At 42.8% G+C, this 27317-nt stretch overlaps 1 long non-coding RNA gene across 2 annotated transcripts in view; it reads right to left on the reverse strand.

Annotated features, from left to right (window-relative positions):
• LOC109275154 (uncharacterized) overlaps nucleotides 1-26601 on the reverse strand; it is an 81166-nt gene extending 54565 nt beyond the window's left edge. The window contains exons 1-3 of one of the 2 annotated variants that reach the window (XR_002083992.2): nucleotides 26554-26601; nucleotides 23456-23620; nucleotides 10787-10838 (exon numbers count right to left, since the gene is read on the reverse strand). This is a non-coding gene — a long non-coding RNA (uncharacterized LOC109275154). Of the gene's footprint in view, nucleotides 1-10786; nucleotides 10839-23455; nucleotides 23793-26553 lie in introns of those variants that run through there. The other variant, XR_008422509.1, reaches the window with a different exon arrangement.
• Between the last annotated feature and the right edge of the window lie 716 nt (nucleotides 26602-27317).

A 27317-nucleotide genomic window follows, 5' to 3' on the forward strand; every position in this document is an offset into this window, starting at 1 on the left:
AACCTCAGGGGAAAAAGGAGAATATTTTTATTCCCACGGCACCCTTCTAGAACAAATTAAATATTGTTTTCTCTTGCCTCCTTCCTCATGATCTCACTGCTTTTTGGCTGCATAATGGGAAAGAAACCATTTTCAGTAATTTCCATATTGTGTAGAGCCATGGGGAGTGTTAGAGCTACTGTGTCATAGCACTTAAGTTTTAGGCTATAAGAATAAAAATAGTAATGGAGGAGAGTCCACAAATGCACTGGTTTTTTTTTAAGGCTCAGTCTTTGAGACTTAGTCTTTGACTAAATGTGCCCCCACACAAAAATGGCCAAAGATAGACAAAAATAGTCTAACTCTTTATTTCTCATCCACAGACATTTTCAGGAGAAGCAGCCGCAAACATAAGGGGAAAATAAAGAATGTTCCCATGCCTTGCATACAACTGGGGCTCCACAAAATACTTGTTGATTTGATCTTTAATATGATTCAAGATCCAGGCCTTTTCCAGTCCTCTCACCATTAAAGAGTAATGCTTCTTAACAAAAGCAAGATCTCTCATTCCCCAGCAGTACCCTCTGTACCCTCCAAGCCCCCACTCATTCAATCCTTCCACCACCCTCTGGACCAACCCGATAACTAAAGTGTCATCTTCTTTCTGATTAAGGTCTCATACTTCATCCTTTAGCAGCTCCTGAAATCCTATATTCTTCTAAGAAATGCTCTTTAATCTGTGTCCCAATATACACCCTAGCAGGTAATTCCTATGTTTCCTCTTCCCACAACACCCCACAAAATTAATGTACTTCTTTGCCTGTGGAGAGCAAGGATTTTATTTTATAAGTTAATCTTCATTCATCAACTGTTTTCCCCCATAACTATACAGCAAGAAATACAATAAGAAGACAGGAATCCATCTGCTATGTTAGACAGACTCTCTGCAGCCAGTTAAGCTACCTACAACATGACTTGGTACGGCACTTAAGGAGAATCTAAGGAGCAAAACCACAATGAACACCTGCTGTTTCAGTGATAATAAGCACCGAAGAAAACCAGGATCACTTTTTTTAATGTAAGTCATACATCATATTCATCATATCAGGAGCACCATTAAGGACCTCCTTGCCCAGGACAGTGAGATCCTAGGGCTTTTACTTTGTTGCTGTGTTGCATTATCTTGTATTTTTATAAAACCATTTCAATTCTTTCCTAATTGTCAGCTTTTTCTGTTCTACTCACGAACTGTACAGTTTGTCGGGATCTAGTTCCATGCCAAATGGCAGCCAGATGAACAGTCTCCTATATATATCCTTGACATGCATGGGAGAGGACCTGCCTGGTATACCCTGTCTACCTGCCATCCATCCCAGCCAGCCAGCCAGCTATCCCCCTACCCATCCATTCCAATTTTTTTTTTAATTAATAGCCTACAGTTTGTTGTTCTGGGCACTAAGAATAAGCAAGGTAGACATGCACTCCATTTTATGAAAATTACCCTGCCGGATATAAGCCCCCTTCCTGACCTCTAGACAAAGTTTCAGAAGAAGCACAGCTGTGTCCTTTTATAGACTTTTTATAGTTGTAAGCAGCTTAGTTGGGGCCACATACTGCTCCATCACTAGCTTTCCGTTCACCCTGCAGCATGGAAGAGTCAGGCAGAGTAATATCTCTGCTTTGTACAAAATGCCCACTTCTAGACTTTATTTTATAAATCCGTGCCCAGCTCACACCTGGTAGTGAAAGGTTCTTAGACATTGTGACTGCAAAGCCGATCAGAGCCAAGAGACATGTCCCTAATTCAACTAGATAATATTTTAATATATATAGCAATTGTGGATGTTTTGGATAAGAAATGTATTAAAAGAATGCATCATTCTCTCCAGTCCAAAGATTTTTAGAGTTAGATGCAAAGACGTTTACATATTTTCAGAGCCCAAGAAATGAAAAACCCAATCAAGCAAGGTTCTACGTAAGTCTCTGCCTTAGCTTGGAACAACTAGACAGTGCACATTGCATCTGTGAAAATCAGTAGCAGACTTCCCATATAAACAAAGCTAGGAAAATTGTTAGTTGAATCCAGCGGATATTGGCTATGAGATTACTCCAAATGGAGGCCATTTACCCCACAACAATGAAAAGGGGTTCCATTGGACTATTTTAGTCCTAGATGAGGATGTATGCATGCCCAGGCCAATATTTCCAGGCAGTAAGCACCTTCAACAAGCTGAGGAGGCAAGTCCCAAAATCAATGGCAATGCAACCCCCAAAATTCATCAAGGTAATACATTTTTTCCCATAATGGATAAGCATATTTTAAGCCCCCCCAAATTTTAAATGTAAATGATAAATGTTTAACAAATCAACCCGGTACCATTTATGATTTTGCATTAAATAATATGTGCATATTTAGAATTTCAAATATTCATACAAGAGTTTGGCCTCTTTAAGTAATAGTTAAGCCTTGTAATTCTGATTTGAAATATGTAATTGAGTTATTGATTTAGAATTGTGATTGTAAAAATATTATAATGTCGGAAGATTTAAGAGATTTTAGTGTTCCCATATCTACGGGTTTGATTTGTTAGATTTACAACCGTTACTTAAGTACATAGGAAGGGTTTTGTTAGTTAAAACAATCATAGTCTATAAAAAGAAAATCAAGCATGTTTAAATTATAAATGAAATTTAAAATGTTCCAGGCTGTTCAGTTAAGTTTGTAAATGGGACCGAGCATTACTCAAAGGCCCCCTTAAAAGTGACTGTTAAAATTGCTGAACTTATAAATAGAAAAATCAGATCTTTAAACTGAACTTAAAAGCTTACAGAAGAGCTACATTTGTGGATTTGTAACATTACTAATTTTTAAAACAAACAAAAAAAAACCTGAGTAATCTTTTCTACACACAAAAACTGCCTTAAAGGGTATTTTTTTAAGCCACAATTAACAACATCCTTGGAGCCTAGGGATTGAATGGAGAGAAAGAATTATGCTCCCACAGAGAAGGCAGGAAAAAATATATACTGTATAGCCCAAAGTTGACACTAAAAAGGACCTTTTCTACTATCTTCTGTTATCTTCCAGTAAATGCAACAAAAATGCTACAGGAGAGTGTGGGTAAAGCAAAAAGATCAGAATTATTCAGCTGCTTATTACTGAATGCCTACTCCGTGTTTAATGCCGTGGGAAAATGCAAACATATATAAAGTTTTTAATCTAGTGAGACAGGTAAGATGCATAAACCTGAGCCGACTGGAGAACAGAATGTTTCAGCTCAATAAGCAGTTACTAAGAGTCAACCTTGCAAGAGATAGAGTGATTGGCTGCAGGGATGGGGAGGAAGCTGGGCTCAAAAACAAACAATAAGCTTTATAATTAAGTGCTAAATTGTGTGTTGGGAATCAAGTGAAGAGCATTCAAAGAGAGATACCGAAGTGTATTGGAACAGCTGAGATGTAAGGATGAGGTAAGAATCGATCTGGGCTTTGAAGGATGGAAAGAGCTGAAATCCGCAAAAGGGGGCAGAGCTGGAAGGGAACAGGAGGATGACCCTATTATACAAGGGAAACCACTAGGAAACCAGCTGCCAAGGGAAAGGTTCACTCTGGGTGACAGTGAAGTTAGATTGCGGAACGATTTCCAAATGACACAAGACTAAAACAAAAGTTAGTTACTAGTCTAAGGTACTAAACACTATAACTCACAACAGTAATAGTTACTACCAAACAGTGGGAGGAGGTGATATAAAATGCGAGAAATTCTCATCTGTCGTTGCAAAGAGACCACAGAGAATATTTCAGTTCGATGAATCAAGGGCGCCTGGATTGGTTAAGCATCTGACTCTTGGTTTCAGCTAAGGTCATGATCTCACGGTTTGTTCGTGAGTCCAAGCCCTGCATCAGGCACCATGTTGGTTGTGTAGAGCCTGCTCCAGATTCTCTCTCTCCCTCTTTCTCTGCCCCTCCTCTCTCTCTCTCTCTCCCTCTCTCTCTCTCTGAAAATAAATAAATTAAAAAAAAATAAATTTGATGAATCAAAGAAAAAAGTGTAAGCATATATTATTAGACTGTTTAGGGTAAATACCAGAGGAAAGGTAAACGAGGTTGAAACAGTTTGTCTCTAGGAATAGAACTGGGGATCAGAGAATGTAGCTTTTCATCCTAAACTCTCCTGCACTATTTGAGTTAATACCACGTGAATGTATTACTCTGAACCAAATATGAAAATTCAAAACAAATAAGCTCAGTTATTAGGCCGCATTTGTTTGACACAGAAGCACATTCACTACGAAGCTATTAAAGCTTAAGCCTCCAGGCCCCGCACTGGTACTGACACCTTCCAAGGCCTACATCTAATTTTGTAATGATACAGTTTCTGTTCTTTCTCTTAAAGAGATTCCCTCATGTCATATCAGCTTCACGCCCTGGATGCCCCTGGTTTGAACAAAGATTTTTTTCATTTTTTACAATCCCTTAATGCCTTTCTCACTTTACATTGTCCTAGAAGGGATCCAGTCTACGTTTTATGTCACCCTTGATCAAGACACATGATCTTTGTTATGCTAATAAATAATTTTTATTCAAAATAAAAATCCCTATTTGATTCAGGGAGCAATATCAAAGACACTTAGATTTTCAAGCAGAGAAATGTCCCATAGGAAGTGGCAATTTACAAAACACTGGATGGAGACTGAGAGAGACCAGAAGTGGAGGGTGGTGGCACTTACTGGCAGGTAAAATATGAAGACTTGGTCTAAGGGATAACAAGAAGGAATGGAGAAAATGAGATCCATACAAGAGGCATTTTAAAATAGAATCGACCAGGCCCGCTTACCAGCTGAAGAGCTGCCCACAGATAGGGACACCCAGGATACCTCCAAATTCTGTGTTGGGTTGGAGCCTGATTTTTTTTCTCATCATTTGGCAAATTTCTCATAGGCTTCAAATGAAACTTTGACCAGTAAAAACCAATTTGAATGAAAACATCTTGCCAGTCTTTCTCTAACTCTGGCCAAATATTTACAGATAACATTCAACCAGCAAGTTTTAAGCAAGGGAAGTTTCTTTTACTAAACAAAAATGAGGGGCTCCTGGGTGGCTCGATTGGTGAAATATCCGGCTCTTGGTTTTGGCTCAGGTAATAATCTCGTGGTTAGTGAGTTCAAGCCCCTGCATCGGGCTCTGCTCTGTCAGTGCAGAGCTTGCTTGAGATTCTCTCTCTCTCCCCTCTCCCTCTCTCTCTGGCCCTCCTCCACTTGTTCTCTGTCTCTCTCTCAAAATAAATAAATAAACTTAAAAAATAAAAAATAAACAATAATGAACTTTCATAGTCCTGTACATAGTCTTCAGGAGCATGTGCTGACCAAGGAACCTAATACATGAATTCAGTTAAAGTCCCCAACAGTCCTTTGGCTCAGGAGAGTTCTCACTTAGACACAGTTAGTATCATTGCCTATATTCCTGCTGTGGCAGATTGATAATTAATCCACATTCTGTGGGAGGAGGCACATAACAAAATTGTTCTACAATGGTTAAGGCATTTGGCAAACAACTTAAAGAATTTTGTGAAGCACATCTAAATATTTCTTACTGCTCTTATGAGCCAGTATTTTGTAATATCTCTACACTGTGTTCTGGGCTGTGTGCATGTAACTTGGGAACTCTGAATACATAAACTGTCAGCCTTTGGATTTTTCTGTGGAAATAAGAAATTTAAAGTCATGTTTGTATGCAGCCAAACAGCACACCTGACCTGGAAAGCGAAGGCAGTTAATGATGTACCTGCGTTGTTTCCTGATCGATTAATTTGACTGCAATGCATCTGGGTAGATTGACAGCCAGGCCTGAAACTTGGTAGGAACTGCTGTCCGTCACCCTCCATCTCTTGACTTGGGATTTAGTCTTTTTTTATTTTTATTTTTAAAATGTATTTATTTATTTTGAGAGAGAGACAGAGCACAAGAAGGTGAGGGGCAGAGAGAAGAAGAGACAGAATCTCAAGCAGGCTCCATGCCATCAATGCAGAGCTCTATGTGGGGCTTGAACTCATGAACCGTGAGATCATGACCTGAGCTGAGATCAAGAATTGGATGCTTAACCGGCTGAGCCACCCAGGTGCCCCAGGATTTATTTTCCTTCTAGATAGAGCCTAATGCTCTATCCTTTTTTGCCAAGGCGGCAGGGGGAGAAAAAAGAAAACAAAATTTTTTTGGATGGCATAAATCAGAACCAAAATTTCACTTACTAAACAAAATGCCTACTGAGTACAGTGAGTTAAGAAGTAGAAATACAGAGCAAAGGGGCACCTGGGTGGCTCAGGTCATGACCTCACGGCTCAGGAATTTGAGCCTCATGTCAGGCTCTGTGCTGACAGCTCAGAGCCTGGAGCCTGCTTCAGATTCTGCGTCTCCCTCTCTCTCTGCCCCTCTCTCATGATTCAGGAGTTTGAGCCCTACATCAGGCTTTCATGTGTCAGAACAAAGCCTACTTCATATCCTTTGTCCCCCCTCTCTCTCTGCCCCTCCCCCCTTGCATTCCCTCACACCATTCTCCCTGTCTCTCTCTCTCTCAAAAATAAACACTAAAAAAAAGAAGAAATGCAGAACTAAATATATGAGTGCCTTCCTCCAACAGCTCCAAAGCTAGTGAGTAAATTAGAAAACCAATCTATGAGGGCAATGATAGAGATGTAGTAGTTTCCACAATTATTTCACCAGAACGAAAGAGGACAAACTTTCTCTTTTTTCCCCAAGTTTTTATTCAAATTCCAGCTAGTTAACATACAGTGCAATAGTGGCTTCAGGTGTACCACTGATTCATCACTTAACATCATTCATCATTCATTCATCAGTGATTCATCACTTAACATACAACACCCGGTGCTCATCACAAAGAGAGCTTGTGTCATAAATTTCCTTGCCCTCTGGATCTCATCCTTTCAGACATTTTTTCCCACCTCAATCTATTATTTGTCCCCACTCTCTTCACATCTTCCAGCTGTCTCTCTCTACTGGCCTCTTGCCATCATCAGCATTTTAAGCATGTCAATATATTCCCCCTCTTTTAAAAATATGAAATAAATCCCTCCTATAACCACTGCCCTTCACAACTCAAAGTTTACTCACAAGTCAGGAAGGGGGTGGGGCATCTGGGAGGCTCAGTCAGTTAAGCATCCGATTTTGGCTCAGGTCATGATTTCACGATTCCAGTTCCTGGGTTCAAGCCCTGAGTAGGGTTCCCCGCTGCTTGGGATTCTCTCTCTGCCCCTCCTCTGCTCACTCTCTGTCTCTCAAAAATAAATAAACATGAAAAAAAAAAAGTCCTGTCTGGGGTACCTGGGTGGCTCATTCAGTTGAGTATCAGACTCCTGATTTGGCTCAGGTCATGATCCCAGGGTTCTTGGATGGAGCCCCCTGCCAGGCTCTCTGTGCTGAGTATGGAGCCTACTTAAGATTCTCTCTCTCTCCCTCTCTCTCTCTCTCCCCCCCATCCCTCTCTCTCTCTCTCCCTCTCTCATTCTCTCTCTCTCTAAAAAAAAAAAAAAAAAAAAAATTGTGGTATCTGATCACTGCCTCCTCAGCCTCACCACCTACTCCCTTCTCATCCACTGCAGTTTCACACCTGCTGCTCTTCTTGCCAAGATAGCTAGTGATCTCCTTAGGTCAAATTCAATGGTCTTTATTTCCAGGATCTCTCAGCTGCTTTTGACATTGTTGAATCTCCCACTACCCTTAACTTCCTTGGGGGAAAAAAAATCTGGTTTTCACTCTTCCGTGGCTACTTCTCAATCTCATTTGCTGGCTTTCCAGGTATTAGTTTACTATGATCCCCAGGTTTGTTTTCTGGCTCTCTTTTCTCTTCCTTTGTACATACTCTCCCAGTGATCTCCTCCTCCCCAGTGGATTCAATCACCATCTGTATGTGAATGACTAGTACAATCCAGCTCACCTCCTGTCTCAGAACCACAGACCCAATGGGAATCACCATTTGCCTGTGCCAGAAACTCCTCAAGCTCAACTTGTCCAAAACCAGGCTCATCGTTCTGCTCGAACTCATTCTCTCTTCTGGGTTTACCATTCTGTTGAATAACGTCACGTTCTATATAGCTTGGCTACTCTGAAGGACTGTAGTGCCAGTGTAAACAAAGTATTTGATATTTTTAAGAGTTTTTCTCTTATTTATCACTGTTCTGATCCAAGTAGTCTGATTTATTCTTTTCATCCTATTGTTGATGTAACTATGAAAATCAATCATGTTTCAAAAATGAGGTGTCTAATTAACTACTTTGGAAGACATATAAGCTTATATTGTTTAGAAAATGTTAAACAAAACAGTTTAAGAGATTTTATTTAGTCTTCAATCTCTGTTGAAGTGCCACTAGAAATCTAAAGAAGTCTCTTTTAGGACCTAGATGGACCCCTATTTGAGATACCTTGACATTGCCCTAGAAAAACTTATTCACAGGTAATTACAAACTCACTATTTTATAAAGTGGAGCTATGCCCAACTTCTGCTCTTCCTTCTATGTTGGGAAATTCCTCATGTGCTTGAGTAATAAATATTGCAATCAAGCAAACACGAAGCAAAGATGGCACAAGTGTTCGGCTTCCACACTTTCTGAGACTTTCTTCAGCTATAAAATGGGGTAATGATACTTACCTCACATGGATGTTGGGGGGATTTCGTGAGACGTGTGCAAAATGCCTGGCATATGCTGGGTGCTCAGAAATTTCAACAAATATTTTATTTTTAAATTTTTTTCACCTTTCTCTTTCCTTTCCCCTAATTTTGAGGCAATTTAAGCCTTCTGGTGCAGAATGAAATACACCTGGAAAGAAATCCCATATGATTCCAGATCAAAAGTGTTCCAGTATACCTGTAGAAATTAAATTTGGTTTAAAAATATTTCAAGCATTTCAAGTGGCCCAGACCGTATTTCTCAGGTGTACTCTACAGTGGACCCAAATCCCTAGGGTATTCCAAGAATGGACCTAACTTCTTGAGGCCCTCAAAATTCTCATTGGTGAGATTACATTAAAAGGCCAGGAGCAGTGAAGACTGACTTACCCTCCAGAGGCAACTTTAGCTCATACATGAAATTCTCTTAAAGCCTCAAAACTAGGAAGGATAAGCAAAAGGAAGTAGAGAACAAAAGAGGACTCTGAATATTATGAGCTCCTCCTCTAAAAATTCTTGGCTTACTTTGAGCTACCTTCTTCAAAACAACAGCCAACTGAAAAGATGGTTTGTGCGATGGAGCATGGGGAAGGGGGTGGGGGGTTGAAGGACGGCTCAGCACACCTAGGAAGGAATAGGAACTGTTCTTTACATCAGCCTAAGAGTTTGGTAGCGAAGGAGGAATGGAGGAGAGCACATTCCCTCTAGAATCCCAGTGAAAAGGGAGGAACGAAACTAATGGCATGCTGAACTAAGTTATGACTGTGTGAAAAGCCCACGTTGTCAGTGCAAGTCTATGAACCACCAGCAGCCTTCACAGCACTCTCAGCAAAGATCCCCTTTATAATTTCTTTCATGGAGCCCTGACAGGGAGCTCCCACAGAACAGGCCACAGATATAACTGGGCTTACAAGGCAAACATTATGAATATGTTGTTAGTGCAATCACTGGCAGCGCTTACCTCTTGGTATTTCCCTTTTAAGTGTAAGAACCCAGGCCCAACTTTTTCCAGGGCAGCTATATTCAAGCTGGAGTACACACACACTTTTGTGGGTATGTGAAGACTTTCCAAGGAGCACACAAAAAAGGATAGTGTTAAGAGAACTAACTTCCTCGGCATCTATGAGTATTATCTATCTGGAAAAGAGCTTGCTGTCAAGGTGATCTCTCAATCTCCTGTCTCCTACTTTACTAAAGAAAAGCATACCAAATACCACTCAGTCATAAAAAAGAAGGAAATCTTGTCATTTGACACGGATGGACCTTCAGGGCATATGCTAAGTGAAAGAAGTCAGAGAAAGACAAATACCATATGATCTCACTTATATGTGGAATCCACAAACACAAAAACAAAACTGAGCTCATATAAAGAGAGAGCAGATTGGTAGTTGTCAGAGGCAGGGATGGGGAGTGGGGAAGGTGGGCAAAATGGGTGAAGGGGGTCAAAAGGTACAAAGTTCCAGTTATAAAATAAATCAATCCTGGGATGTAATGTACAGCACGGTGATTATAGTCAATAACACTGTATTTTATACCTGAAAGTTGCTAAGAATAAATCTTAAAAGATCTTATCATAAGAAAAATATATTGTTACCATGTGTGGTATTAGATGTTAACTAGATTATTGAGGTGATCATTTTACAATGTATACAAATATCAAATCATTATGTTGTATACCTGAAACTAAAATGATGTTATATGTCAATTACATCTAATTTTAAAACTTAGACAATATTGGGGTGCCTGGGTGGCTCAGTCGGTTAAGCGCCCGACTTTGGCTCAGGTCATGATCTCACAGCTCGTGAGTTCGAGCCCCGCGTCGGGCTCTGTGCTGACAGCTCAGAGCCTAGAGCCTGCTTCGGATTCTGTGTCTCCCTCTCTCTCTCTCTCCCCTTCCCCCACTCACACTTTGTGTGTGTGTGTGTGTGTGTGTGTGTGTGTGTGTCTCAAAAAAATTAATGAATAAAAACATTAAAAACAATTTTTAAATAAAATTTAAACAATATAGATAAGCAATAGAATAAATAAAATAGAAAGACTATAGACAAGAATAAAATAAATAGAATAGAAATGATAATAAATAAGTAAAATCTCAACTACCCAGAAAAAAAAGAAAAGAAATACATACCTTTCACCTTTTGCCAGTCTTACTGTGGTACACTGCCCTGGGGCATGAACACCTGCAGAGCAAAGGAAGAATTAAGTCTCAGAGTAGGTATAGAGGAAGCAAATACTGTTAATGACTTGAAATAAATACCTTTGCTTGTCACGCATCTTAGTTCACACTGCTATCACAGAATACTATAGACTGGACAGCTTATAAAAAACAGTAATGTATTTCTTACAGTCTTAGAGGCTGGAAGTCCAAGCCCAAGGCCCTGGCAGACTGAATGTCCGGTGAGAACACACTTTGGTTCATACATGGCCATCTCCTCACACTGGCTTCACATGGCAGAAGGGGGAAGGGAGCTGTCTGCAGTGGCTTTTCTAAGGGCACTACTCCCATTCATGAGGGCTCCTCTTTCATGACCTAATTACTTCCTAGAGGCCCCACCTCCTCATACATTCACAGGAAGATTAGGTTTCAACATGTGAATTTTGGGGGACACAAACATTCTGTCTAGAATGAGTGACTTCTTTGCTCCCCACAAGATGGAAGTAGGATGTAAACACAGCTGATCTGGGGCAAGCCATGAGATCTTTGGCAAATGATTCAGGAGGTGAAGAATGAAAGAATGGCAAATGAATCTAGAAAGGATGTTGCTATTTTAAAACTACTTCTGGGGCGCCTGGGTGGCTCAGTCCCACTTCGGCTCAGGTCATGATCGCACAGCTAGTGAGTTTGAGCCCCGTGTCAGGCTCTGTACTGACAGCTCAGAGCCTGGAGCGTGCTTCGATTCTGTGTCTCCTCCTCTCTCTGCCCCTCCCATGCTCATGCTCTGCCTCTCTCTGTCTCTCAATAATAAATAAACGTTAAAAAAAATTAAAAAAAAAAACTATTTCCATTTCTATCTACCTGTTTACGTGATAACATTTCTTATGTGCACGCAAGTGTGGGAACAGAAAACGAGAAATAGAATGAATGTTCATTCTAGCAATAGGCAGCAGTAGTCATCCATGGATACAGGAGCTAGTTAGAAAAAAAAAAGCACATTCACCTCATTATGATATATGGTCAATAAAAATTAATGCTTAAAGCCATGTAATCACACAGAATTTTTTAATTAAAACTTATATTTATTTTGTTGGTTCTGTAAGGCTGGCCATATAAATTCAAAGAGAAAAAAAATCACGTAAAACCCGCCACCATTAAAAAAGAGCTTGTTCATGTATTTTTTTAAGTGAATGATGATAGGTATCTGATTGCTGTGGTATTTGGATCCCATTGGATACATTTTAAAAAGTGATGTAACGGCTTTATTCTAAAATGTCAATTTTTGCAGTACAGTGGGTATTATCCTTTGCCAACACTTCAACTTAGAATGCAAAACTGTAGCTGTCATTTTCAAAAAGAGCTGAGGATACATCATATTATGACATTCTTTTGGGGGTACATATACAAGAGTCTAAAGATGAGAACCAGTATAGCTCAGCAGGCCCCTAACCTTTTCATGAGGGAGAATCCCCTCCTGAACATAGAAAAAGAGGCAGTAGTATTTTTACTTTCTATATCTATTCACCAAGAAAAAGTAACAAAAAACTAGTAGTAACACTTAACAGTAACACTTGTGAGTTATTAAATAAACGTTTACATTCATCAAAACGACATTGGCATGCATCTCAAGACTAACCTATACTGATCTGAAGCGTACTGTCCATCATAATCTAGAATGTTTGGGGTACCAGAGGATTCGCAGCAACTCCACGCTAACACCACACTCCCCTGGTCGGGGTCCTTTGACCTTTCAGGGTGGTCTTCTCCTGTGAGAAGGCTAGCAAAATACGGGACACCTGGAAAGGGGGTACAACAATCCGAAAGCCTTTTGGAGCAAAGCAGGTAGCTGAAATGAGTGACCCTACCCCAGGCCGCGCAAGAATAAAGGGGCGGCTGACACGCTTGTGTTGCCGGAAGCTTTCCACTCTTCAGGAGAAGCTGCCTTTTATGTGAAACCTCTGGATTTTCAATCCAATTAAAAAACAAACAAACAGACCCTATTTAGGTCAACCAAAACACAAATGTGAGCTGAATTCAGTTGCTGGACATCCAGAGAGCAGCCTCTGCTCCAGTGCTTCTCAGAGTCGGCCTGGATCCAAGAACTGTTTGTTACACTCCACGATGGGATGCACATAGCAACTGAGAATAACATTTAGAGACAGCCAGAGCAGTTTGGTAGGGACATTTTGCAAATATAATTTTCTAAACCTAATAAGAAAAATTAGGCTTGTATTTTCATATCTGTTTTTCTATTTTATTTCTTTAGTTTAAAAAATATTTTTTGTGTTTATTTATTTTGGGGGGGGGGGGGGAAGAATGCCAAGCAGGCTCTGAGCTTGTCCACGTGGAGCCGGATGTGGGGCTCAAACTCACAAACCACGAGATCATGACTTGAGCCTAAACCAAGAGTTGGAAGCTTAACTGACCGAGCCACCCTGGTGCCCCAAAGATGATGCCTTTTCTAAACCAAAATTAGGGCTTTATACCTGAATACCAATCTTCATACTGACTACCTGAAAAGACACAAGCCTGGGAATTAAAATGCACCCATTTTTTTTTTTTAAGTTTATTTATTTTGAGACAGATGGAGACAGCGTCGGTGGGGGAGGGGCAGAGAGAGAGGGAAAGAGAGAGAATCTCAGGCTGGTTCCTGATAACAGTGCAGAGCCCAACTCAGGCCTTGAACTCCGGAAACCATGAGATCATGACCTGAGCCGAAACCAAGAGTGGATATTTAACTGACTGAGCCACCCAGGTGCCCCAAAATGCACCCATTTATAAGCAGCTGACAAATATTTAGCAGTAAAAGCCCTGAAGGTGACCTCTTTTTCCCGGAGGAATGGGGGAATATCATGTACCCTCTGCAGGATCGCTCCTAGGCCCATCAGGCCACCAAGTTCCCTTCAGGGCCAGCTCTGGGAAGAAGGGCCCGATGCCATCTGTCACGTGGAGCTCCTCCTCCCTCCAACAGCACAGGAGGACCAACCCAGGCAAGGCCCTGACCTGGGTGGGCCCATGGCGGGCAGAAGCCATGATCTCCCGCCAGTGAGCACATGTCTACCTCTTCAAACATACTTATCTCATCTCCAGCCAAGACTCCTGCTTCTCCATCTCCCCAACGTGGTTCTTGCTACTGAATGCTCTCCTCCTCCTGACATATAGGCTTCTGTATAAGGGAAAGGCATCAGCCACCTAGTTCTGGAGCTTTGGTACCTGGTAATCAACTTCCTATCCTGCAGCGCGTGCCCAAGCGACCCACTGATCTGTTTGTCCTCCTTGCTTAAGCCAAAGCTCCAGGAAAAGAATTTGATTGCCAGGAATCAACTAGAGCTCAACATCTAGAATGAAATGGCTGACATTCCAGCCTAGCAAGGACCCCCTAGCAGGGTAGTCCGTCTAGGAGGGGTTCAGGCAAAGACCAGAAGGCCAGCAGGTGAGAAAACAGACAACCAAAAAGACAAACTCACAGATCTGCAGGCTCCTCTGTACAGGGCTGAGGGAAAGCCCCAGAAGTAAATAGTCCATGGGCTGCCTGGGAGCTCACCCCCACACCCCACTCCATCCTTCCTTTAGCAGCTTCAAACTCCACAGACCCAACACCTACTGAACCATCTTGGAGGGCTGCACACAAGACCTCAGCAGCTGCAGGCAGCTACGAAAAGGGAATTTCCCGCAGCAAGCTTGGGGGTGGGGAGGGAGGAATATAGCACAGGCCTGGGGAGGTGATTTTAGAAGTGCAACCTGGTGGGGGAGTTTTTTTCAGACCATCTGGAGGGAAGTGGTCACAATCTACTACAGACTCTTCTGAAATGACCAAGCACACAGAGGGAAATTGTTACATTGTTGAGAAACAGGGCTCCCTTGCTCTCTCCCGGGGAGGCTAAAGACTTCTATGTCAATCAGTGATCTTTCCCTGCCTGAGATAGAGAGAGATGAGATCAGGCTGATGAAGAACTACTCTCACCCTGTAATTCTGCAGGTAGCCAATTTGGGCCTGGCTGACATTTTCTGTAATTTAAGATACTAAGAAAATTTAAAGGAGATCTGCCCTGTGTGGGTAAAGAAGGAACTAGTGTTTTTGGCCAGACAGAAAAGGTACTATGTTGTGTGAGTTATTGAGTTGCAGTATTAACAGAACAAAAGTATCAATAATCTATACAATCTATAGTTATTTAAGCTATTACAAGTATCATAATAGGTGGGGGGGAGGAAAGAGAACATCTAAAATACATAAAATTATTTTTAAAAACTCATTCTAGGAAAAGGAAATGCCAGTATTAATAGTAAGATAAGGAGTCTTAATTAACAACAAATTCATCTATTTCCCTCCTTCAAATTGAGACACTCTTCTAAGGCAATTCGCTTGGAGAGCAGTTTTGCACCATAAATCTGGGACATGTTTTCTATGTGTGTTTGCTCTGCATGAGGCTTAAGAAAAACACAGCAACCAAACCACCCAGTCCAGCCCTGGAGGGAAAGAGAAGACCTAATCACCCGTGATGGAGATTACATAATAGAGAATTGCACACACACACAAAAAACCCCAAGAGTCTCAAAAGAATCAGCCTTTGGCTTCCTGTCATAAAAAAAGCCTTTTCCTTTTTTCCTTTGTGAAGATCACTAAAAATGCTCCTTAAAGACCAAGTGGATGTCTTTGGTAGAAATAGAGGTCACTTAAGAATGATTTATAAGTGCACCCCAAGCCAAAATGAAGCATGTATCGATATCTAAAGTGCATCTGCATTTAGTGCAGCAAAAGCTCATAATCTGTTTCTAATCGGTGCCCTGAAGACGCTCCCCACGGAGGAAAGGCCTGGCTCCGGGCAGCCACCCCTCCAGAGGCCAGCTTGCCCCGCGTCCGGGCCCTTTCTTGGGCAGCCGCAGTGCTCCTCTCTTAGATAATGCCAGGTACTCTGGAAAGTAGCCGTGTAATAATACACAAACCCCTGATGATGTCAGCGTGTTATTGACTTTCCAAGTCTGAATGACTGAGCAGAGGAGCGGGGGTGGGGCGCAATCCATCCGGCAGCGCGGGGACCGGCCAAGCGAAAATGGGCTCCCGGGCCCGGCGGGGGAGGGGCGGCTCGCGGGCGCCGCGGCAGCTCGGAGCTCAGGCTCCGCGGCGGCGGCGGCGGCGGCGGCGGCGGCAGCAGGGTCGCTGCAGCCCTGCCCAGCCTCGACTCCGGGCTCCCGGCTCCCGCTCCTCCGCTGTTTACGTTTGGTCCAGCACATCTCAGGCAGAAATAATTGAGGCCGCCCTCCCCCACCCCCGGAAGCTTTTAACACGTGGCAGAGCCGGTTACAAAGCAAGGAGCCGAGGGCAAAAAAAAAGGAGGGGGGTGCTCCTTGGTCCCTCCTCCACTCTGCACCCGGGCCTTCCTCCCCGCGCCTCGCTGCAGTGAATTTGAAAATCTAGGGGTCTCTTTCCGTGGTGTATTTCCGTCTGCAGAGGACCCCCTTGTAAATTGCACCTCAGCAGTGGTGACATTTTATGGGAAATGATTGACTTCCTTTATGGCGCTGGCAGTGCAGGTGCAGAGTTGGAGGCTCCCATTCTCACCCCGCAAATTGACCACAGGGCAATCTGTCATCTCCAAGGCTAGGTGTGAACCAGGCTGGGTTGCCCTTAAATGGAATTGCATTTTAGAGGCCGGGATCTGGAAGGAAGAACTCCAAACTGGGGCGTGGCATTCCCCACTGGGCCTGGACCTTTCTTTCAGGCCACGAAGCTCCCGCCACACCTCCTCCAGTCCTCCCACCCGGCTCTGCTGGTCTTACCTTTGAGACTAGGTGCCCCGGCCCTCCCCTCTGGCCGAGCTCGGTACCTCCCTCACCTAGACCTGTTGAAATCTTCCCAGTAAGTAAAAGCCAGGCTCAGAACTTCTCCCCACCCCCACTGTGACGGATTGCTCTTCCTTGGGGCTCCTGCCCTCTCTCCCCGCCGAGCTGTGTTTGTGGAGCACCCGAATGGTCAGACCGCACAGGGGCTGTGGAATCGCATTGTTCTGAACCCTGCCCTGTGGCGTACTAGCTGTGTCAGTGTGGACAGAGTGCTCAGTAAAAAGTGGGTGGTAGTAATGCCCTCAATCACTGTCCTGAAGATCAAATGAGGGGGGCCTGGGTGGCTCAGTTGGTTTAGCAGCGGACTTCAGCTCAGGTCATGAGCTGCCCGTTCACCAATTTGATCCCCACATTGGGCTCTGTGCTGACAGCTCAGAGCCTGGAGCCTGCTTCAGGTTCTGTGTCTCCCTCTCTCTCTGCCCCTCCCCGACTTGTTCTCTCTCTCTCTCTCTCTCTCTCTCTCTCTAAGAAATAAATAAACAAACATTAAAAAGAAGAAGATCATATGAAAGCCAGATTTCATAAGGGACTCCTTTTTTCAAATATTGCAGGCCTTCATTAGTAGAGTTACACGTATCAAACCAGGGCCCCCATGGTTGGTTCTGAAAACAGAGTCAGCTGCAGTGCTGGGCGTATGATTTCCCCCTACCCTCCTGGCTTTACTGAGCCCGCTGCTCTGGAGCTACCAGGGCAGGGTTATTGAGAAAAGCCATTTTATTGTCGGGCTGGGGATGGGAGCGGGTAATGTGCTTCTGACCCAAGCTGGACCATTCACAGACACTTGCCAAGTCCTTCCCTCCCCTGGCTCCCCACGTGGGATAGATAGGTCCAGAAGTGAAGAGCTGACACATTTGAGTCCAATCAGAAGCCTTCTTGAGGAATTTTGAAACTGGAAGTGAAAAAGTCCATTTCACCCCAGAGCTAAAATTGCAAGATATTATAAAGTTGGGAATCTTCTATATGACCATGTTTCCCATAATGTGGAGGGGAGGCCAGTCTGAAAACAGAGTCTGAGGTAGAGTTAAAGATAGACAGATGGAAACAGAGACAGAGATACACAGGCTGGGAGAGCAAAGCTGAGAGGCCCATAGAGTTGTGATGTTGGCAGTGCGGGTTCCTGGGTTCCTGATACAGTCCTGCCTGCCCGGGTTCCTGGGACAACCTGGTATTTTCTACAACACATTCTCCTAATCGTTTAACTTAGTTTGCATTTTTGTTACTTGCAACCAAAAAAAGTTCTAATTAATACACACCACCATGGCATTTCTTAGTCTGATTTGTACAGTATCTTAGTTGAGTTCAAGACTACCTCCCCACCCCTACCAGAAACCCTCAGAGGGCAGAGCTGTGTATGTGTCAGTGCCTCACAACAAGGCACTCTATAAATACTTCAAATTGAATTGAGTAAGGTGTGAGTGGACAGGAAATACCCCAGTAGCTGTTGGAACAGGAGCCTCTAACTGGTTAACTTAAAGGGGAAACATCACAAATCGCCACAGTCTTCTGGAAGCCCATTTATTCTGCCCCAGCAATAATTAGGGTTTATTCAAGTGAATAGAAAGAGAAAAGAGAAGAAACTTTATCCCCTCTAAATTGCATTTAATAAAAATCTTGGAGAAAATGAGGGAATCGTCAGGCTTAATAATTCCCCCTGGGTTTTTGTTGGAGAGAGGCTGAAGAAATGTACAGCATTCAACATTTATGGGACAGCAGATCCACATTTTATCTGAGAAAATGCTATAGTGACTTAACCTACTTTTTCCCCCCTCATTTGTTTCCAAAAGGTTTTTTCCAGCCTATGAGTCACTTCCAGTCAGATCCAAAGACAAAAGCTGGCTAATTATGTGTCAGTGAGCCAGGTTCCCACCCTGCCTTATCTTGAGCGCCCTTTCCAGTTCCAAGAAGATGGAACACTTTTCAGCCTATAAGGCACTGAGTGGAACCTGTTGCATGTGGCTCTGGGGCGGGCTCTTAAAGGAGTAGGGCTGGGCCCTCCCCACTCACTCTGGCAGCTGGCAGCTGATCTCTCAGCTGATAGCACCTTGGGTGTCTCTTTCCCAGGGTTATTTCTAGTCAGGAACTCATCATGAACCTACCCCATTCCTAAGGCACGCTGTTGAGCCCGGGGATACAAAGGTGAATATAAAAGGAGGTCCCTAACCTCCAAAATTTGTCAAATAATGGAGAAAGGCAGAAGTGAAGGGAGGTTAGACAAAGGTTGGGGGCCATGGGGCAGGCTGTGCTAAGACTAATGATTCCCATTCTCCATTCCTCACCATCTCTCAGGAGAACTCGACCTGCTTGATTGTTCCCAACTTCCTGAAACACGTTCTCTCAAGGTTTCCTTGATGCCTGTTTTCCAACCAGTTCTCTCCTCCCACCCCCACATGATCTCCCACCCCTCCTTGTAGAGATCTTCTTTCTCTTCCAGGTAGTGGTGCCACAACCACCTGGCCGGTCACTCCATAGGAGCAGTTCTTGATTTGTTCTTTTCTCTCATTCACCATATCCAATCTACCAGCTTGTTTACCTCCAAAAGTATCTCCACCAGTGCACTTCTCATCTACACTACTACCACTCAGCAAAGCCACCCTCCTCTCTCCACACTCAGCCTGCTGCACAGGCCTCCAAGCCTTATGTAATCTGGTCCCGTATTGCACCCACACCACCTTTCCCAGCTCAGGCGACTCCAGCCACACTAGACCTCCTTTTCTTCTTCCACCACACCACCCCTTCCCACCTGACCACTTTTGCTTTTGGAGCTAATACTCTGTGCCTGGAAGACTCTTCTGGTTCTTTCTGCCACTGGGTCCTCGGTATCTGTCTTACTCTGTTCTGGCTGCCATAACAGACTGGGTGGCTTACACAACAGAAACTTATTTCTCACAGTTCTGGAGGCTGGGAAGTCCAAGATGAAGGTGCCAGCCAATTCAGTGTCTGGTCAGAACCTGCTTCCTGGTTTACAGACACATGCCTTCTTGCTGTGTCTTTGCATGGTGGAGAGAGAGCTCACCTCTCTCAGGGCCTGTCTTATAAAGGCACTAATCCTGTTCATGAGGGCTCAACACTTATGACCTAATTGTCTCCCAAAGGCCCCACAAACACCATCACAGTGGGGATGAGGGCTTCCACATACAAATTTGAGGGCGGGGGACATCATCGTTCAGTCCAGAGCAATATTCTTCAGGTTTCAGTTCAGTGGTCACCTCCCTAGAGAGGCCTCCTATGACCACCACACCTCACCTTCTCTCACATTACCCAGTTGATGGCCTATAAAAACATTTATCATAATCTGTAATGATCACTTCTGTTTTTCTAATTGCCTGATTCTGTATTCTCTGTCTCCCCATTATAATAGAACCTCCAGGAAGGCAAAGATCTTATCAAATCTTATGCTGCTCATTTTCATCATTGAGCTCACTGACCATGGTCTATTTCATAGCAAGTATGAAGTAAGTCCTTTTTGATGAATGAGCAGGGCCAATAGAGAAGGCTCAGGGTAGACATAGGTAAATTATATCCTCAAGAAAAAGTTCAGGGCTCTTGGGTGGCTCAGTTGGTTGAGCGTCCGACTTTGGCTCAGGTCATGATCACTAGGTTTGTGACTTCAAGCCCCATGTCAGTCAGGCTATAGTGCAGAGCCTACTTCAGATTCTCTGTCTCCTTTTCTCCCTGCCCCTCCCCCACTTGTGCTCTCTTTCTCAAAAACAAATAAACATTAAAAAAATTAAAAAAGAAAAAGTGAAAGTGCAGTAGGTAGAGTCTAGAAGAGAGGCATGAAGGCATGAGACTACCCACATGTGATCCGGGAACCCTCTCTCTCTCTCTCTTTTTTTTTTCCTGGAAGCCTCTCTTGACCTCACTTATCCCTCTAGCTATTCCTTATTACTCTGCTCCCTTTGTTGCTAAATAGTGCTCAGAAGGGTTGTATTAACTCACTGTCTTCAATTCCTCTTCTCCTATTTTCTCCTACTCATCACTACTGTGTCTGCCTCAAAGCATTCCACCCAAACTGCTCTTCTCCAGGTTATCAATGATCTCCACACTGCTAAACTTACCTGTGAGTTTTCATCTCACAGGTTCACCATCTTAGTGAACTTAGCAGTATCTAATATAATTGATCACTGATGCTTTCTGGAAATACTTTCTTCCTTTTGTATCTACAATGCTATCTTTACTCCCCCACCCCCACCCACTGACTATACCATCCCAGTCTCCTTGCCGATCCCTCCACCCTACCCATCTTCTGTCTCCTGAATGCTGAAGCACTGCACATCCAAATCCTATAGTCTCTGCTTTTAAAATAGATCCCTTATTTGACTACCTCTTACTACTTCCATGCTGCTACCCTGGTCTAAACCATAACTCTCTCTTACCTCTCTTCCCATACCTTACCTCTTACCCCCATGGCTTCCCAGCTGGTCTTCCCACTTCTGCACATCAGTCTGTTCACAGCCCATCAGCCAAAGGAGTCCTTTGAAAATATGTCAGGTCATGTCACTCTCCTGCACAAAACCCTCCAATGGCTTTCCATTTCACTCAGAGTCAAAGCCAAAGTCCCAATAATGACATTCAAGACCTTACTGTATGGTCCCACCACCTACTCCCTCCCAGTTTCCTTCTACTCTCTTGCTTTCTCATTGCATCCCAGCATAGTAGCATCTTTGTTGTTTCTCAAACACAATAACCATTTCCTGTGTCAAGACAGCCACTGCCTCTGCATCTCCAAGATGTTGGCATGGCTCGCTCCTCCATCAGCTAGTCATCATTATAATAATGTGACATAACTGAAACATTCTTTTACCTTCTCAGAGAGGCCTACTTTGATCACCCTACATAAAACACAACCCCCACCCCCATTCTCAGCACAACTAAGTCCTCTTATTTTGCTCTGTCTTTCCCACAGTTCTCACCACTTTCTATCATGCACCCTAATGTTTATCATCTGCCTCCCTCTGTAATGTAAGCTCCCTTTTATTTAGTGATATATCCCCAGCACTGAACCCATTTGTAGGCATGCATTAAATATCTGCTGAATAAATATGAAATTTGAGAATGAAAGTTTACAGGCTGGAGCCTAGAACTGTGCCACAGAAGATGGGCAGTAATCACAGCAGAGATAGAACTAGAGAAATAGGTGGAAGCCATATGTCTCGAAGGCCTTGTGTGCTATGCTGTTATTTGGATGTCATCCACATGCAATGGAGTAGCACTGAATCCTTTTAAGCACTGAGCTCTCATGACAGTGAATGTGCCTGATGTGGCTCTAGCTCCATCATGGAGCAGAATAGCACAGAGGCCGGTAGCCCAGAGCCCAGGTGACAGGCTGTGGGTACTTGGACGGGTGACCAAGAACTTTGTCTGAGCCTCGCAGTTCAAGCTGTGTGAGCAGTTGCTAATTTTGCTCATCAGCCTGCCTGACGAGACCTCCCTGTATGTACAAGAAAGAAAATATGGAACTCAAATATTGGTGAGAGGGGCTCTCTCAGCCAGACTTCTTTCACCTGAATCTCAAACCATGGGTATCACTTGAGTGTGTATTGTAAGAATAATAATCACTTACCCTTATATAGCACCACAGAGCCCACAAAGGATTTTTCCAACTATCTCATCTAAAAATTCAAAGACCCAAAGTACTCCAGCCAGTATGCTTAAGTATCTAGCCACTTCACTGGTTAAGAAAGGAGATAACATTGGGGCACCTGGATGGCTCAGTCGGTTGAGCGAACGACTTCAGCTCAGGTCATGGTCTCACAGCTCGTGAGTTTGAGCCCCACATCGGGCTCTGTGTTGACAGCTCAAAGCCTGGAGCCTGCTTCGGATTCTGTGTCTCCCTCTCTCTGTGCCCCTAACCCACTCGCATTCTGTCTCTGTCTCTCTCAAAAATAAATAAACATTAAAAAAAAAGAAAGGAGATAACACTTATGTCCTAAAATACACTAGGGAACTTTTCTGATGAATTGCTAAGACTACAGTTACAACACAGCCTAGGGTACTTCTTTTCTCCTTCTAACAAATACCATATCGGACCTTAAATTTTCAGAGATCGAAGGTTAGTGTTGTTCGACTTGATGCCATAGGTTTTTTGAATCCACGAAATGGCTCTTCTTTCTGCAGTCAGTCACTTGAACCTGGGCACAGAGACGCACAGAAATGCACTAACAGGTAAAACAGGTACTTTCCCCGGTTACTTCTGCATAGAGTAAGAGATTGTACGTGGCTTCCCCCAACCACTGAGAAAGCATCTATGCTTAAAAGAATATTTATAGGGCTACCAGGAGTTCCCCTTTAGTCCCCCTAACTCTTTGCACCCCTGAAAGGGTTTCTTTCTACATAAATAGTCTTTGTGCACCCCACATGCCTTTCTTCCTTGGCAGAAACCCAACTTAGACATGACTGGTTTTGAATGTTATAGACCAAGCAATTAGCTTCATATAGATACATAAATGTTCCTAGCTGAAGCAGCTTTAGAAATTATCTAGTGCGTCTAGCTTCTTCATTTTCCAAATGAGAAAACTGAAGCTCAACAAGCGAAGGGAAGGGAAAAGAAAATTGATGCTTCCTAAGCTGCTGTCATGATCCAGACCTGTGACAGGCTGTGCTCCATACATGACTTCCTTTATTCCATCCTGTGGCCATAAAAGAAAACTTTGAGGCAGGTGTATTGTCAGAGTTCTCTAGAGAAATAGAACCATACCTATATATAAATAAAGGGAGAGAGAGAGACAGAGGCAGAGAGAGACAGAGATAAAGAGATCAATTTATTTTAAGGAATTGGCTCACATAATTATGGAGACTTACCGGTTCAAAATCTACAGAGTGGGCTGGAGGTCAGACTTGAGATTCGTGGAAAATCTAATGTTGCTGTTCCAGTCCAAAGGCCATCTGTTCGCAGAATTCCCTCTCGTTTAGGGATGGTCAGTCTTTTTTTCTATTCTGGGCTTCAGCTGATAACATGAGGCCCACCTGCATTTATGGAAGGCATTCTGTGTTACTCAGAGTCCACCAATTAAAATGTTAATCTCATCCAAAAACACCCTGACAGAAATACCCAGAATAATGTTTGACCAGGTATCAGGCCATCGTGACCCAGCCAAGTTGACACATAAAATTAAATGCCACAGTAAATAAAATCATAACTTTACAAATGGACTTTGAAAACTAGTCCCCAGAAAGTTTGAGTGACTTGGTCAAGGTCACGTAGCTGATAAACTGGGACTCGAACTTAGGTTTTAAGTCCTAGAGAATCTTCTTTCTACTAATTTCTCCAAGGAAAAGAAAGAAAATAGCAATTTTCAAGTACCTACTATTCTAATATTTGCCAGTCTCCGTACTAAATGATTTACATAGTGCCATTTAATAGACCATCATTGTATAGACATGAAAACAGTATCTTAAAAGGTTAAATAACAAGCCCAAAGTGGCGAACAAGTACTGGCAAAGTGGGGATTTGAATCTAGGTTTATGTGGTTCTAATACTTGCTACCATCTGGCTTTTTTTTTTTTTCCCATCTGGAATTTTTTAACGATGTTTTCCTTTGTACTCATTTTTCTTTCAGCTCAGCAGGATGTAATTTCTCCCTAAAATTTTAAGAAATTTTAAGAAATTTTAAAATTTCAGAGTCTTCATCCACGAAGATTACTTCCTCAGCCCAAAGTGAGTTTTCAAATATCAGATAAGAATGCAAGATGAAGAGACGGACCATGAGAAATGGATGAACTCTGCCACCTCAAAATGAGTGTTGTCCCAATTTGAAAAGCTCTCCCAGGCAACAATACACTCATTCCATTACTCAAAACTCTTTTGTGATTCCTCTTTTGAAATCACCTCCAGGGCCTGTCTCGCTTGCTTTTCAAAAGTAGTTTTAATGTTAGCAAATGTTCATTGTTTGATTTGGTGTTTGGGAAACAGCCCAAAAGTGCCTAGTGCCAAATCTAGTGAATGAGGTACATGATCAAGCTAATATAGCTTAGATTAAGACTAAAAAAAAAATGAGGTGTGACTACGAAATAGTGATCTTCCATAAATAGCTGGAAAAGTGGCTTCCAAGGCAACCCAGTCTCATTTTGAGCAATGACAACAAAGTTGGAATAAATGTTTAAGTCAAAGAAGGTGACTACATAGGACAAGTGACTCAAGTGACTACATAGGACAAGTGACTCAAGTGACTCCATAGGACAGGCAATAATCTATCTGGTGTTTCCTATTATATCATGGTCACTCCATATGTTAAAGTTGTTTTTAAAATAATCAATATTTTTAGAAATATTTTAGAATGAGATACTCTTACACACACATTGGTTAGTGTTGGCTGAATGAAGATCTAAATAACAATGTCAGGACCTATAATATCATGGCCGTCATAGTTCAGAGAAAATGATTGAGAATTTTCCATTATGTTTTTGAATCCTGATAATGCAAAGAGCTAATCAGACAAAGCGTTTTTCTTGGAAATAATCTCTCCTTTTTCAATAAGCACAAAGGAAATGTTGGAGAGAAAAAAGTCTTTCTCCCAAAAACAAATTAGAGAACTGTAGGTCTTTGAAAGTTTAGGAAAGAATGTCTTCCTGCTGCACAGCTGTCTTTCTTAAGGTCCCCTCATAATATCCCTTGTAATCCATACATGGAAGTCCCCTTAGATTCCACACATAATTAACACTTGGCAGAAATAAGGAGAGTGAGCCTGAGGCTCTCTTAAATTTCATTTAAGGAGTTTGGATTTCCAGGAGAGTGGCTGGGGGAGGGGAGGCCCCACTTCTCCCACAGAATTCCCAGTCACTGAATTTTACATGAATGTATAAAGATGTCCTCAGCCAGTCAAAAGGTATTTACTGAGTGTCTGCTCTGCATAGGGCACAGTGGAAGTGTTGAGGGAGTTGCCACCTGGCATGAAACAAAGTTACAACTCTCACTCATTTCATCGATGTCACTGTAGGCCCTACCTAATATCTAGGTGTTAAGAGGAGAAGACGTGACTGAGGAGTTAGGAAAGAAAGGCGCCATATTGAAGAATGGTCAGGATGCAGATGTCTGGAGTGGGGGAGGGTGTCCCAGTGCAGCAAAGTCAAGGCAGCTTGTGGCAACCGGATAGGAAGACTCATAAGTCAGGCTGAGGACGCAAGCCTCTGGGCTGCAGCATGCCTGGCTGTCATTCAGCATACATGTAGGGAGTTGGCTGCTACATTTCAGGCACCGTTTTAGGCACTTGTTGACTGCGGGAATCTGCGGGAAGACCTTTGACTGTTCAGTTTTGTCCCTGAAGTAAAAGACGAGGTCATCAGCTGGGAATAGGGATCGAGGCTGTTTGATTTTGAATAGGTAATATTTGTATACAGTATTAAATACAAACAGTGTGAGGAGGCAGAGGAAATCTCTCTATTTTGCCTCTGTCCACCAGCGCTCTAGTTCCCCTCTGCAGAGACAACCAGGCTCCCCAGTCAGGAAGGACTCCGAGCAGCAGGCTGCCAAAAAGGAAGCATGAAGTTGATTAAGAAAAAATAATTGTTGGGGTACCTAATGTTTTTATCCTGGACCAGCAGCTGACTTTTTGCCCAGAGCAGTAATTAAGAGAGTGTTGAAACCTGTCCCTATCTTAATCTTCACAGGATTTTACTTTTTTCACAGATTGCTATCATATCTTTATTCTGCTTCCTTACCATCTTAACAATATTTTGCAGGACAACTTCACCCAATACCTATTACCTTTATGGTTACCCGAGGTCAGTTTCTCTGAGGAGGCCTGGAGCTGAGCTGCTTCTGGGCATAGCCCCTTCTGAGTTGTGTGCAGGAAGCCCAAGGAGTTTGTGAGAATGGCTCAAGCACAAATTCCCCCTAGTGGTTCCCAGAACATGCTGTAGGACCAGAAGAAAGTTGGGAACCCCCCAACATACACTCATACCTCATACTTTTATCTTGTCCTTATTAAAGAACGTATAGGGAAGTACCTGGAAAAAAATATAGGAGAAAGCTGTCAGTTGAAATAAAATGCCATGTACCTCTCTCTGCAACTAACAACTTAAAAAAAGAAAATCTATATACCTTTATGCTGCCTGATGGGCATCATAACAGATGTTCTACAGATAAAAAAGGACTCCTGGATGGTTTAAACAGGAAGGGATTAAGAAGATTATTGAAAATGCTAGAGGTAAGGCTCCAGGCCAGATGTTCTTGAACTTCTGTGACTGAAACTCATAGCTAGAAATACCTTTTACATTGTGACTCAGAATACACATACATAAATGTATGTACACGCACACATGCAAAACTAAACTACAAGTTCCCTAAAACAAATTAACTTTTACCAGGGACAATGTGATTGTCCCATTTATTCCATTCTGTCTTCTTTTTCTTTCTTTCTTTCTTTCTTTCTTTCTTTCTTTCTTTCTTTCTTTCTTTCTTAACTAAATCAACTAAATATGTTTCATTTCCTATACAGGCATGCCTAATTTTACTGCACTTTGGTTTCTTAAGCTTTGCAGATATTTCATTTTTCACAACCCGAAGGTTTGTGGCAACCCTGCATGGAGCAAGTTTATCGGTGCCTTTTTCCCAACTGCATTTGCTCACTTTGTGTCTCTGTGTCACATTTTGGTAATCCTCACAATACTTCAAACTTTTTCATTATTATTATATTTGTTGTGGTGATCTGTGATCAGTGGTTTT

This window comes from Panthera pardus, unplaced genomic scaffold (assembly GCF_024362965.1).
Source record: "Panthera pardus isolate Hobbes unplaced genomic scaffold, ASM2436296v1 HiC_scaffold_16, whole genome shotgun sequence".
Lineage (NCBI taxonomy): Eukaryota > Metazoa > Chordata > Mammalia > Carnivora > Felidae > Panthera > Panthera pardus.